Below are 12,761 nucleotides of genomic sequence, written 5' to 3' on the forward strand. Positions count from 1 at the left end.
GGGGTGGTCTATTTTGGATAGTTTATTATGACATTGACATTGACCTGTAATAACTCTAATACTCTTTTTCTTTTATCTTTATTCTTTCTTTCGTTATGTATATATTCCTCCCTTTCCCTTAATGTATATATTCATTTTCCCTCGATTTGTATATTCATTTGTCTTACTTTCAGTAGTTTATTTTATAGCTCATGTAGTTTGTTTTTCTTAGTAGTATAACTTATTATTTACTTTAATAGCTTCTTTTTGATTTGGTAGCTTCTTGTTATGTTTAAGTGAGCAATAAGCCTTTGGTTTTCTTAATGCCACAGTTCTTTCCAAAGATGGGTTTTGTATGAACCGGGTGGCTCTTCCCAACGATGGATAGCGTGACAACCTTCTTAAGGGATTAAGTCCATTTTTTTGTGTTTAGGTAAAAATAGTAGTAATGAATAAAAGGGTCTCAAGCATGTTTCACTTGGTACCAACATATTTACCTACGGCCTTATGGTTAAAAATAAGTTTTTGGCAGAAAATAGCTCTATTTGTGACCTTTTAACTCTTGTGTTGACTTAAGCATTCATCGAATTGTTCAGTCGAGCCATTTGTGATTTTCAATCTTAAATAGGGTTGTTATGGGCCCTCGACTCCGTTCTCTTTAGAAATCTAGCAGCGTGAGAGGTGAGATATTTAGTTTCAAGTCCAAGTGCCCGTGCTAATAGTCTAGAACTTGCCCCGAATATTTTTCTAGGTGAAATTCTAAGTTTGGCTTGGCTTGAGAAATGATTGTAGGCTCTCCTTGATCCAATTTGAAATTTTCCATAGCCTACCAATGTGATATCCCTAGTCAACCCATATGAGCCTAAGCCATTTTTTATTTAATAACCACGTTACAAGCCTGTACCTGTTTGTAATGACCCTCTCTTGGCACCCGATCTTTTCTTGGCATTCTTGAGAAACAATTGGCTAAAACATAAGTTTGGGGGGGAGACGAGGAGTTTGGAAGTGATATAAAGGTACAAATAAGAGGAAAGAAATGAAGAAAAGGGAAGGCAAAGAAAAGAAATAAAGAACAAAAAGAAAAATACCAAAAAGAAACTGAATAAAGTAAAGAGTTGAAGGGATTAAAAAAAACAAGGATGAAAGTCATGGAGTAAACAAATAAGGAGAAAATGAATATCATGACCAAGAAAGAGTGACGTTAAGTCTCTCTAGTTCCCCCGAGGAATAAGAAAATGACTCAAAGAGTCGACAAAGTATGAGCCAAAAAGAGAAAATGGAGTGCTTAAGGAAAGATGATATTCCAGCAAATCATACCTTACTCCAAAAGCCTTCATTATATCCCGAAAAAGCCCTACATGATTTCAAGTCGAGTGAGCTTACATTAGTGGTGATTTACATGAGGGGCAAGCATATGGTACTTAGAGTCTTACTTGTGACATTCTTTTGAGAGAGATGAGCGAACTTTTCACAATCCTTGAATTGAGTGTTACATTCTAAAGTGAGATATGCTAACGGAGAGTAGAGGAGGAGTTTGGGATCCAAAATGACCTACATGAAAGAGCGAGCTTCCTTGATGAATAAAGTCAACTCTTGATGCTCTAGTGTTACATTAGAACTATTGTACTTAAAAAGTCAAATCATTGCATTGTTGATAATTCATAAGTATTGTGGGTAATTGTTGGTCCCAATTGATATGTGTTTGATTCACCATAGGCCAGCTGAAATAACTCTTTTCTTGTGTAGGTGGAAATTACCTTATTTGTTTGAGGACAAGCAAGAACTTAAGTTTGGGGGAGTTGATAAGTAGGGATTTTGACTACGTATTTGCACTCTTTTACTTTCATTTTAGCTCACAATTGCTTAAAGGTATTCCCGAAAACTAATGAAGTGTGCTTTGTTGCAGGAGTGTTGGAATATGAGTCAAAGCGATGAAAATCAACTCAAGAAGGAGTAATTTTGGACAAGGACCAAAACAAAGCTAAAAGGGCAAAATGCGGACCGCACAATATTGAGTGCGGCCGCAGAATATGAGGAAGCCTCTGACAAAATTTCTATGCAAAGTGCGGACTGCACAATTATTGTGCGGCCGCAGAAGATGAGGTTCAGAGAGATGGATTCTGGGGTCATGAAGAAGTGCGGACCGTACCATTATTGTGCGGCCGCACTCAGCAATGTGCGGTCCGCAGAAGTCTTACATGTCAAAGCTAAAATTTAAGAGTGCGGTCGCACTCAGAAATGTGCGGACCGCGGAATTTGAAGAAGTGCGGCCGCAACCCAGAATTGTGCGACCGTAGAAGTCCATTCTGTCAAGCTAGTGTCAAAGTGCGGACCGCACACATAATTGTGCGGCCGCAGAATCTCCGCAGGGGCAATTTTGTTCGATAATTTCAGCTGGGTATAAATAGCTCTTTTTGTCAAATTTAGGTTGAGAAGGGAACACATGAGAATAGATAGCCGTTTTTATTTACTGTTTTGGGTAACTTTGTAATAGTTTATAATTTTAACATTAGATTTTCTTCTCTTAATAATCTATTATGAGTTTTATCTTAGTTTCTTTTTTAATTTCTTCATTTTCTATGAGTGGCTAAACCCTTAGTTAGGGTTGTGACCTAACCCTAGTATGGGTACTTAATGGGTGATTGATTTAGGGCTTATTTATGATTGGGTATATGATATTTAACCTAGTTCTTGCTTGAATTTGAAAATTGATGGTTGCAAACATTGATTCACGCCTAATTGACTTAGTCTCTACTTGAGAAAGAGAGACTAAGTCTAGAAAAACTTGGCTAACAAGAAATTGGGGTGAACTCAAGAAATTGATAGCCCCAATTAAAGGGTCGAGTCTAGAGATAGTAAGACCCGACTTGAGCATCTATAACTTGTTTCGTGAAATACCCATTTGGATTTGAGAAAGCCAAATTGGAAAAAATCACTCAAACTACCGAGAGGTATAGAGTGAGTAATCACGTGTGATTGCTATATTATATCCCGGCCAACCAAACATGACCTAAAGCTCTCAATCTGTTAGGTAACCAACTAGGCGAAAGTTACAACCCTAGATCTTTTATAATCTGAAAAATAACAATATCAAAAAACATTGTCTCTTAGCTTTACAATTACAGCATTAACATAAGATTTAGAAGTAGAAAAGAAACAACCGAATATGTGGAAGTGCAATCTTGGGCACGTCATATACTTAGACTAGGTATATACCTAATCCAACATAAAGATCTCTATGGAATCGACCCCAACTCGCGTTGGGTATTTATAATTACATCGACCGTCTCACAATCCCAATTAGTGGTGTGAGTTTGGGTGACATCAATGAGCCAAGTCAAGGAACTCAACAAAGAAAATACAATAGAACCCTTAGCTAATGCAGAAGAACCTGGTTCCTCCATCATAATAACTGAAGCAGAAGATAAAGTTGTTGATGCCGTGCTAGGAACTCCTGATACTGAGTAGAGAAGTGGTACTCACCCATCCATAGATGCCAATAATGGATCCCATTATGAGGAACCTGGATCTTCCCATAATGAGATTCAGGTGTCTAACTAGAAGCACAAAAGTTCATATTCTCTCCAAAATGTGATCACTCCTCTTGATTCAGGAATTCAAACCAGATCAAAGACAAGAAACTCGTTTGCCTTCTCAGCTTTCCTTTCTCAAATTGAGTCTAAAAATATCATGGAGGCATTGAAAGATGCTGGCTAGATTACTACTATGCAAGATGAACTTCATCAATTTGAGAGGAACCGTGTATGGCACCTGGTCCCTCGACCCTCAGATAGAACGGTCATAGAAACCACGTGGGTGTTCAGAAACAAGCTTGATGAATTTGGGAATACAACAAGGAACAAGGCCAGGTTAGTAGTTCAAGTCTGCATACAATCAAGAAGAATCGACTATGATAAAAATTTTACAATAGTTGCTCGAATGGAAGCCATCAGAATTCTCATTGCTTTTGCATCTCATATGTAATTCAAATTGTTCCAAATGGATGTTAGAAGTGCATTTCTGAATGGATATTAAAGGAAGAAGTTTTCGTCAAATAACCACCTGGGTTTGAGTGTCATGAGCATCCTAAACTTGTATTCAAACTTACCTAGGTATTATATGGACTGAAGCAGCCCCCTCGTGCATGGTATGAAAGGTTGTCCAAGTTTTTTCTTGAAAATAGCTTTACAAGAGGAAAATGTGACAACACACTATTTCCGAAGAAACGGGGAAGGAACCTGCTCATTGTGCAAGTTTATATTGACGATATCATCTTTAGTGCAACAAATGACTTCTTATGTGAGGAGTTTGCAAAGCTTATGGAAAGCGAGCTTGAAATGAGCATGATGGGGGAATTGAATTTTTTTCTTAGGGTTGCAAGTTAAGCAAACCCTTAAGGGAACGATGATAAGCCAACAGAAGTATATTAAAGAGCTCCTGAAGATATTTGAGATAAAAATTTCAAAAACCATTGATACTCCTATTGCCACTGCCACCCGTCTAGACTTGGATGAACCTGGTTCTCCTATGAGTGAAACTATGTACAGAGGCATCATTGGTTCACTCTTGTATCTCATAGCTAGTAGACCTGATATTGTATCCAGTGTGGGATTATGTGCTAGATTTCAATCAAGTCCAAAGGAATCTCATCTTAAAGCTGCCAAGAGGATTCTAAGGTATCTTAAAGGAATGCATGACCTTATTCTCTACTATCCTTCAGGGGACAATTTTGGCATAATTAGGTATGCTAATGCTTATTATACTGGTTATCTAGTGGATAGAAGGAGCACATCTGGCATGGCACATTTTATGGGATCGTGTTTGATTTCATGGGGTACAAAGAAATAAAACTCTGTGGCTCTTTAAACTGCAAAACTGAGTATGTGACAGTTGCCTCTTGTTGTGCTCAATTGTTGTGGATCAAGCAGCAATTGGAGGACTTTGGTGTATTTTCTGATTGCGTGCCATTAGTGCGTGATAATACCAGTTCTCTCAACATGGCAAAGAACCCGGTTCAGCATAAGAGAACAAAGCACATCGATGTACGACATCATTTTCTTAGAGACAATGTTGAAAAAGGGTCTTATCTTCACGAAGTTCTGTAAAATAGAAGACCAGGTAGCATATATCTTCACCAAAGCACTGAGCATAGAGCACTTTGAAAAGAATCGATTGGCATTAGGGTTGATAAAATTAAACTTAGCACCAGGTCCCTTAATGATTGGCTATGAAAGAATGAACAGGTAAAACAACTCAAAAGTGTTTTCTAGCAAGTTCTAACTCATCTCTATATCATTACAGGTAGACACGCATAGAAACTACAGAGCAAACAAGCAGTTAATCACATTGCATGTTGGTAAAAGGATAAGGCTCACATTTACAAAGCTAAGTCAGGGAACCTGGTTCCCTTGACTCAGGTTAGTAGTTCCCTTGTACTATCATGCACATTTTTAATGGCTATAAAAGTGTCACATCATTAAATATTTCAGTCTCTCTCTCATCTCTTTAGAACTCAAACGTCATACCTATTACCAAATGACCCGTCTTCCCAGTGATTCATACTTGTTTTGTAACTGGTCCCCCACTTCCTCTAAATAACACCAAGCGTTGTCTCTTTCCTTAATTATCCACATCAAAGCCAAAAAATCGATTTTCTCTCTTAAAGCAAACACTCTTCCTCTCGTGTCCTCACTTCAAATCTTCACTATGTCTCAAACTCCAGAAGTTTCAAACGTTTCCAGTGTAGTCCCCACTGTCTCTTCGTCTCACGAAGCGTAGGAGTGAGAGTCTGAGTCCCATTTGTCACCCAGTCAAAACTCCATACCAGACCAACAACCACCTACTACTTCCTCTCCAACCCAATCAAGTTCTGGTTCTCACCGTAGTCGTAAGACTTAGAACCTCAAAAGATTCGTTGCCGCAACCTCTCCTTCTGCCTCGCTGAAAAAAATAGTAGAAGGCGAAACAGTAGACAGAGACGAGGGTCAGGAAGTTTCTAGACAGAAAGTTGGGGAGAGTTCTGAAGCCCTACAAAGTGTGGTTCATAGTAGTGAAGGCTCAGCAACGCCCGCTGCAAGTTTTGATCTGAATATTGCCAATCATATAGGTAATGTTCCTCTTGCATCCTCGTATTCTACTTTGGGGGTGAATGAACAAGAAGCCATTGAGAACATGTTACTAATCGCTACAGAGGGAGGTTTGGTTGGTGGGTATGAGCATGATAATGAGACCAAGGTGAAAGTCATAAGGATGAGGGTAGGGAACTGGTGCCCCCTGAAAATTTGACACCTGTCAGTACTACTGGGAAACCAAATGAGGGACCTGATCCATCAGCCCAAGAGGATCCCTCTGCTCCTACTTGAGATGAAACTCCTTGCTCCTCAAAAGAGCCCAGTTTAGTACTGATCCTGATTCTTCTCCTCACTTCGATGCTAAGCCATTGACCATTGTCTTTCCTGAGATGAGATCTCTATCTGAAGAGGAAAATGAAAATAGTGAGGAAGACTATGATAATGTGTCTGTAGCAAGCTTCTTTTCAGCTAAGAGTAGAAGGGCAGTTCCCAAAGATCACACTCCTAAAAGACCTATAACTAGGTTGCAAAAGAAGGAAACCCTTGAATCTGTTCTGAAGAAAAACAAAGAAGAGAAGAAAAGGATAAGGCTGATGAAAGGGGGGAAAGCTAATGAATAAGGAAGAAGTGCCTCCAGCACTTGTTGTTGATGTTGACAATGAAAAGGTGAATGAGGAACCTGCTTCCTTAATTCGTAAGTCCTCTAGGAAACTTGTGGTTTCAAAACCCAGGATAGAAAGGTGTGGAAGTGGAAATTGTTGAGGGAGAAAAGTCTGGTGAAAAATTGTCTGAGAAGCCTGGTGAAAAATTGTCTGAGAAGTCTACAAAGAAAGAGATAAGTGTGAGAAAGTATGGGAAAAGGAAGGCTGGTGACAACGAGGAATCTGGTTCCTCCAAGAAGGTCAAAGTAAGTCTGTCTAAGGATGAAGGCATAGAAAACCTTAGAAAGCAGAGAGTGTTGTGGGGCAGAACATTTTCTCCTGACATTCTTGACGTTACAGGGATGCGTCAACTGGTTGATATTTGTGAGTTTCAAAAGTGGACACATTTTTTCACTAATGAGAGCCTGGAAGATGATAACATCTGCTTGAAGGTCAACGGAGTAGATTTGATGATTGACGAGGTTGTGTTGGGGAACATTTTGGGTGTCACGCCCCAAACCTGAAGAGGCATGGCCGGCACTCGGTGCCATACTCGGCCCGAGCGTACCACTCTGTAATTGTGAACTCTGGAGGGGTAACCCTCAACTTAGGCCGATGAGGCCATATTCTGAATCATCTGAAAATAACATCTACAACCTGCAATACCAAACTAAACATCTACATAGGGTTGGTATAGCCATAATACTGGTATAAAAGAAATGTACAGTATTCGTCTACAAGCCTCTAGAGATAACTGAACGGTATCATGGTCGGGACAAGGCTTCGACCTACCCATCAAACCTGTATATATAAAATGGACTCCAAGGTATAGACCTGATAACTCCGAGGAAGTGGAGCTTACCAACCAAGCTGATGTTTGACTTTGTCTACTGGGAAGATCTATCCAGCTGTCTATCAGGACCTGCAGGCATGAAATGTAGCGTCCTCAGCAAAAGGGACGTTAGTACGAAATAATATATCGAGTATGTAAGGCAACAAAATAACTAAAAGCTAAAACTGAACTGATAATATAATAACTGAAAGTACCTGGAAGTCAGATATAATTGAATATATGCTTACCGGTTGATATTGACTCATCTCTCTCAATATAGCAAGTAAAATAGATGTCCGGCCCTATAAGGCTCGGTATGTGTAACTCTTGGCTAAAAGAAGACAAAACTAAACTGAATATGAAGTCTCGGTATATAGACTCTCTGCACTCTTGGCTAAAAGAAGACAAAACTAAACTGAATATGAAGTCCCGATAAGGGAGAATACTGTAGCTTATGAGACTAGGATAATGTACATAAATTTAGGAATAAGAAATTCTCTTTATGCCTCGTTATCAAACGCATGTAGTTACGTGATCATGCCAAAATGAATGAAAGGTTTAGCCTTAACATACCTTAAATGCGTTGAGTACTTAATACCTTCCAAGCAATTCTTCAAACAACTCAACTCAATCTACCACAACATAAGGAGATTCAAAATCAGTGTTTTGTAAAGGCTAAGTTCGCAACTTAAACTAGTAGCTCGTTTACCTATATTTGGGCAGCATCTCCCCTGTAACAAGGCTCTTCTCTAATACGATATAGCAACAACAACACGAACACAAAAATAACAACATGTATGCATCATTTTCCAACCTTATATCCATCACAATATATCACAAAATAGCCCACACACCCTAATCACTTCATACATAAAACGACAACCAAAGTAGTGTCAAACAACCTAAAAAATGTAACGACGAATGACCAGACCACTATTCCATCATTATGTTATGTTTCTCCATAACGTTTCTCCTCTAAAACTCCATAAAACATCAGCACAAGAGGCCAACACGAGTGGACTACAAAACAGTCCACTAAAAGTGAAATAAATCGAACTCACGGCTTCCGATCACTGTTCCGTGAGTTCTAACTACTAGAAAATGAATTTATCAACCTTCATTGACATTTAAAAGCTTAAATACATAAATTAGGTATTTTCATAACTATGAAGTACCTTCCAAAACTCAAACTACAAAGAAAAAGAGAGGCGATATAGCGATACTTACGTCGTAGGGATCGTTCTAATGTTATCGCTTCTTAATTTCGTACCCGAGATATTAATCTTCTTTGGAACCCTTGTAGAGAGATTGAGGTAAGTTTTTGGTGGTTATCTGATCGTGTTCTATGAAAAATGAAGAGAAATATGATTTAAAACCCTATATATATCAACTTTTGAAAAGTCAAAGAGGTGCTAGCTTGGTACCCTAGCATTGGCCCTTCTTCCGATGCTTATATCTTTTCATCCTGATGTCGTATGAATGAACTGTTAAGAGCATTAGAAACTAAATCCCAAGACCTTCCATTTTATATATAATATATCCCAAAAAGACATCATATAACGCAGAAAATGTATTGCCCAAAAATATTCAGCGACACACCTACTTGTCACCTATGCAGTCTGCGCTGTCTCGCAAAACTGCAAATATCTCTCTACTCAAATGTCATATCGATTAACGGTTTAATGTGTTCGAAACTAGACTCGTAGATAGTAAATTTTATATGTGGATCATCACTTAATTCATTGTATATTTGTAGAAAAGCTCAGCTACATTTGACCTAATTCATTTTATATGAGGTCTTTTTGGGACATATTAATCGTATGAACAAACGGTTAAGAGCGTTAAAAACTACATTCCACGACCTTCAATTTGGTATATAATATGTCCCAAAAAGTCATCATATAGCACACAAAATATATTTCTCAAAAAGCTTCATTGACACACCTACTTGTCACCTATGCAGTCTGCGCAGTCTTGCAAACTGCACATATTTCTCTACTCCGATGTCGTATCAACGAACGGTTTAATGTGTTAGACACTAGACTTGTATATCGTCAATTTGATATGTGGATAATCCTGTAATTCAAAGTACATTGGAGAAATGCTCAGCTACATTTGACCTAAGTTTCAGTATATTTATGAATGTAACATCTGATGATATTTGCCAAATTTTGTTCCACTACTCGTTTGACGTCAAAACATAACACACGACTATCATAAGATAAAAATAACTCATAATATAACCTCCTTATCATTTTGAGCACCTTAGTCTCACCCCAAAAGTACATGTTATAACATTCCCAACTTGTCGACTTTCGACGAAACTTATTTTTTTCGATTCGTTTAGTTTCTAAGCCTTCCAACACTCTTGGTACTTGGTATTAGTGATCTTAAATATTTGTAACATCCATGGTAACATGATTAACTTACTTTATATACTTTCAAAAATAATCTCATTTCTGAGCTTACATCAGTTGACTTACGACGTACTATCACGTATGAAAACATAGGGTGTAACATTGGGAGTGCCTATTGAAGGGATCTCATCCATTGAGGGGACTTGTTCTCCCAATTTCAGAAGTGCCATTCTGAAGGATGATGCTGTGCAACAAGGGGAACGGGTGCACAAGAAGGCCTTCCTTCCAGTGTATCAACTTATGTTTGAGATGGTGAAAAAAGTCTTGCTTCCACGTGCGGAAAGGCATTCCATTACATCAAAAATAGACCTATTCCTCATGGAAGCACTGAATGCCTACACCACTATCAATGTGCCTGGTCTCATGATAGAGCATATGAAGAAAGTGGCAGACTTCAAGAATGGCAATCATGGTCTATCCTATGGGTTCTTGCTCACTAAGGTATTTCACTTTTTCAAAGTCTTTTTGGGAAAAGCAACAGTGGGAACTCGCAAGCAGACCTTATCAAAGACCACCTTGGAGGAATGTGAGTGCATTGATAAGAAAGGAGGGGTTGGTAGCAATTCCACTATCTCTCAATTGATTGATGCTCAAAATTCTGCAAATGAGAAGATAAGGAGGTTAAAGGCACGGAATGCCATTCTTGTAGGGCAGCTTAGTCAGGCCAGGAGGCACCTAGTTCCAGCAGTGCACAAGGCACAGAGGTTGCTCGCCTCACCAAGGAAAATGCAGATCTCAGGAAACAGGTCGAGGACCTGAAGGAGTGGCTGCTTAACGAACAAGTGTTTGCAAATGCTTGAATGGATATTCTCCTCAGAACCCTTGCCTCCTCATCCCTGCCTCCCCCTTCTAGTGCTCCTTAAAACAGTCCCATTACCAGTGTCCAGTTAAATGTTGTTTGTCCTACCTTGGTCCTCTTTTTATTGTTTTCGTGGCTGGTACTTTTAAGTTTTATTTTTGTAAATGGTTGTGTAACAATGGTACTACTATTTATGTTCTCATTTCCTTCAAATTAATGAGCTTTTCGTCTTTTTGCTATGCATGTTATACTTTTATGCTTTGTTTTTAGCCATGTTGTATGCACACATGTGGCATGAGTTAACCATGCTGGACTTCTTTTTGCTTATTACTTGTGTAATCTTTTTATGATGCCAAAAGGGGGAAGAAAATTGAAAGGGGGAAGAACATTGAGATGGGGAACATGTTCTCTCGGGGGGAATACAGGATATATTGTATGGTGATCTGGTTCCCAGGGGGAACGTCAATTATAAGTTTGTCATCATCAAAAAGAGGAGAAATGATAAGTTATGTGCACTTTTATATTTTGATGATCTAACAAACTTTATGATAAGAACCAAATGGGGAACTTGTTACACATCCTCAAAGTACTCAAGAATAACAAGCCTCGAGTCGGGCACAAGTTCCAACAACTAGAGTCAAAGAGACGACAGAGGGAATAGATGGATATTAGTTTTCTTGCTGACTGTACCAGTCAACTCCCCATAGCTGTAAAATCACTGCAACTGTTCCTTTACACACACGCAACAGTGCAAACAATGCATCAGTCACTTTATGGGGAATGCCTTGTACCGGATAATTGCTTGCATCATCCAAGTGACATCGCTTGTATATTATCAATATGAAGCAAAGGAAAAACACACACTTGCATATCCGAAAAATCAACAAGTTTTCTCTCAAGTGTGTTGCTATCTTGCAAGTGACTTCAAGGCTTCAAGAACAAAGTACTAGTTTCCAGCACTGAGTTACCATATGTCCTTAGTGGTGTTGTAACTTTGTTAGAGTGATCTACTTGTAATTCCTACTTAGCTTAGCTAGAAGCATTCTGTAGGAAACCATTTGTAAAACCATAAATCTTGTATTTGTGTCTTGGCTAGAGTTAGTCGAGTTGTAAGCTTTGTAATAGAGTTATTACAAAGAGGCTTATAATAGAGTTATTACAAGTGAGTGAGGGATTAAGAGTTTAATTCCTAGGTTACAATAATTTGTAATCTGAAGTTTGCTCAGTAGTGAAGTTGAAATCCTACGAGTGTAGGTCATAATTTTTAATCCCATGAGCTGGGAGTTTTTCACGTATAATTCTGTTGTGTTATTTACTTATCTCTTATTGTATATTTGTGGGAACTGATAGAGAATCAGGTTCTCTATACAATTTGGTAGACCCTAATTTTCCATCAATATTAATACTAATATTCTGCAAAAAATGAATCAATATATAATTAATGACATTGCATCCTTGCAAAGAGTGCTTCTTGGTCTACTGGTCAAGCTCATGTTTTAGCTTATAAAGGTCATAGGTTCAAGGTTGGACTTGGACATTCTTTTTTCCGAACATCTTTGAGTGAGCATTTTTGATAAAAAGTTGAGGCTAAGGAGAATTGAACCTACACGTCCTTTTGCAATAATATTCAACTAAACCATTGGGCCAAGACTCTTCAGCTTGTGAGAAAATAATATTAAATATTACTTATTTTTATTTATTTATGTAAATACGACCTGAAAAGTTTTGTTATGCCCCTGGCGGTAAAATGGTCTTTGTGTGACCTATATGTCACGAGTTCGAGTTGTGGAAGAGCCACTAATGCTTGCATTAGGGTAGGCTGTCTACATCACATCCCTTTGGATGCCGCCATTTCCAGACCATGCATGAACGCGGAATGCTTTGTGCACCGGGCTGCCCTTGTTTTTGTAAGTTGCTATTTTGATTGTCATCTATCATTTCTAAAGAGACAATTCAATAGATGATTTCACAGGACTTAAAAGAAAATAGAAAAAAGTAATATAATCTTTAATGGCCATAATA

Source organism: Nicotiana tomentosiformis, chromosome 11, assembly GCF_000390325.3.
Source record: "Nicotiana tomentosiformis chromosome 11, ASM39032v3, whole genome shotgun sequence".
NCBI lineage: Eukaryota > Viridiplantae > Streptophyta > Magnoliopsida > Solanales > Solanaceae > Nicotiana > Nicotiana tomentosiformis.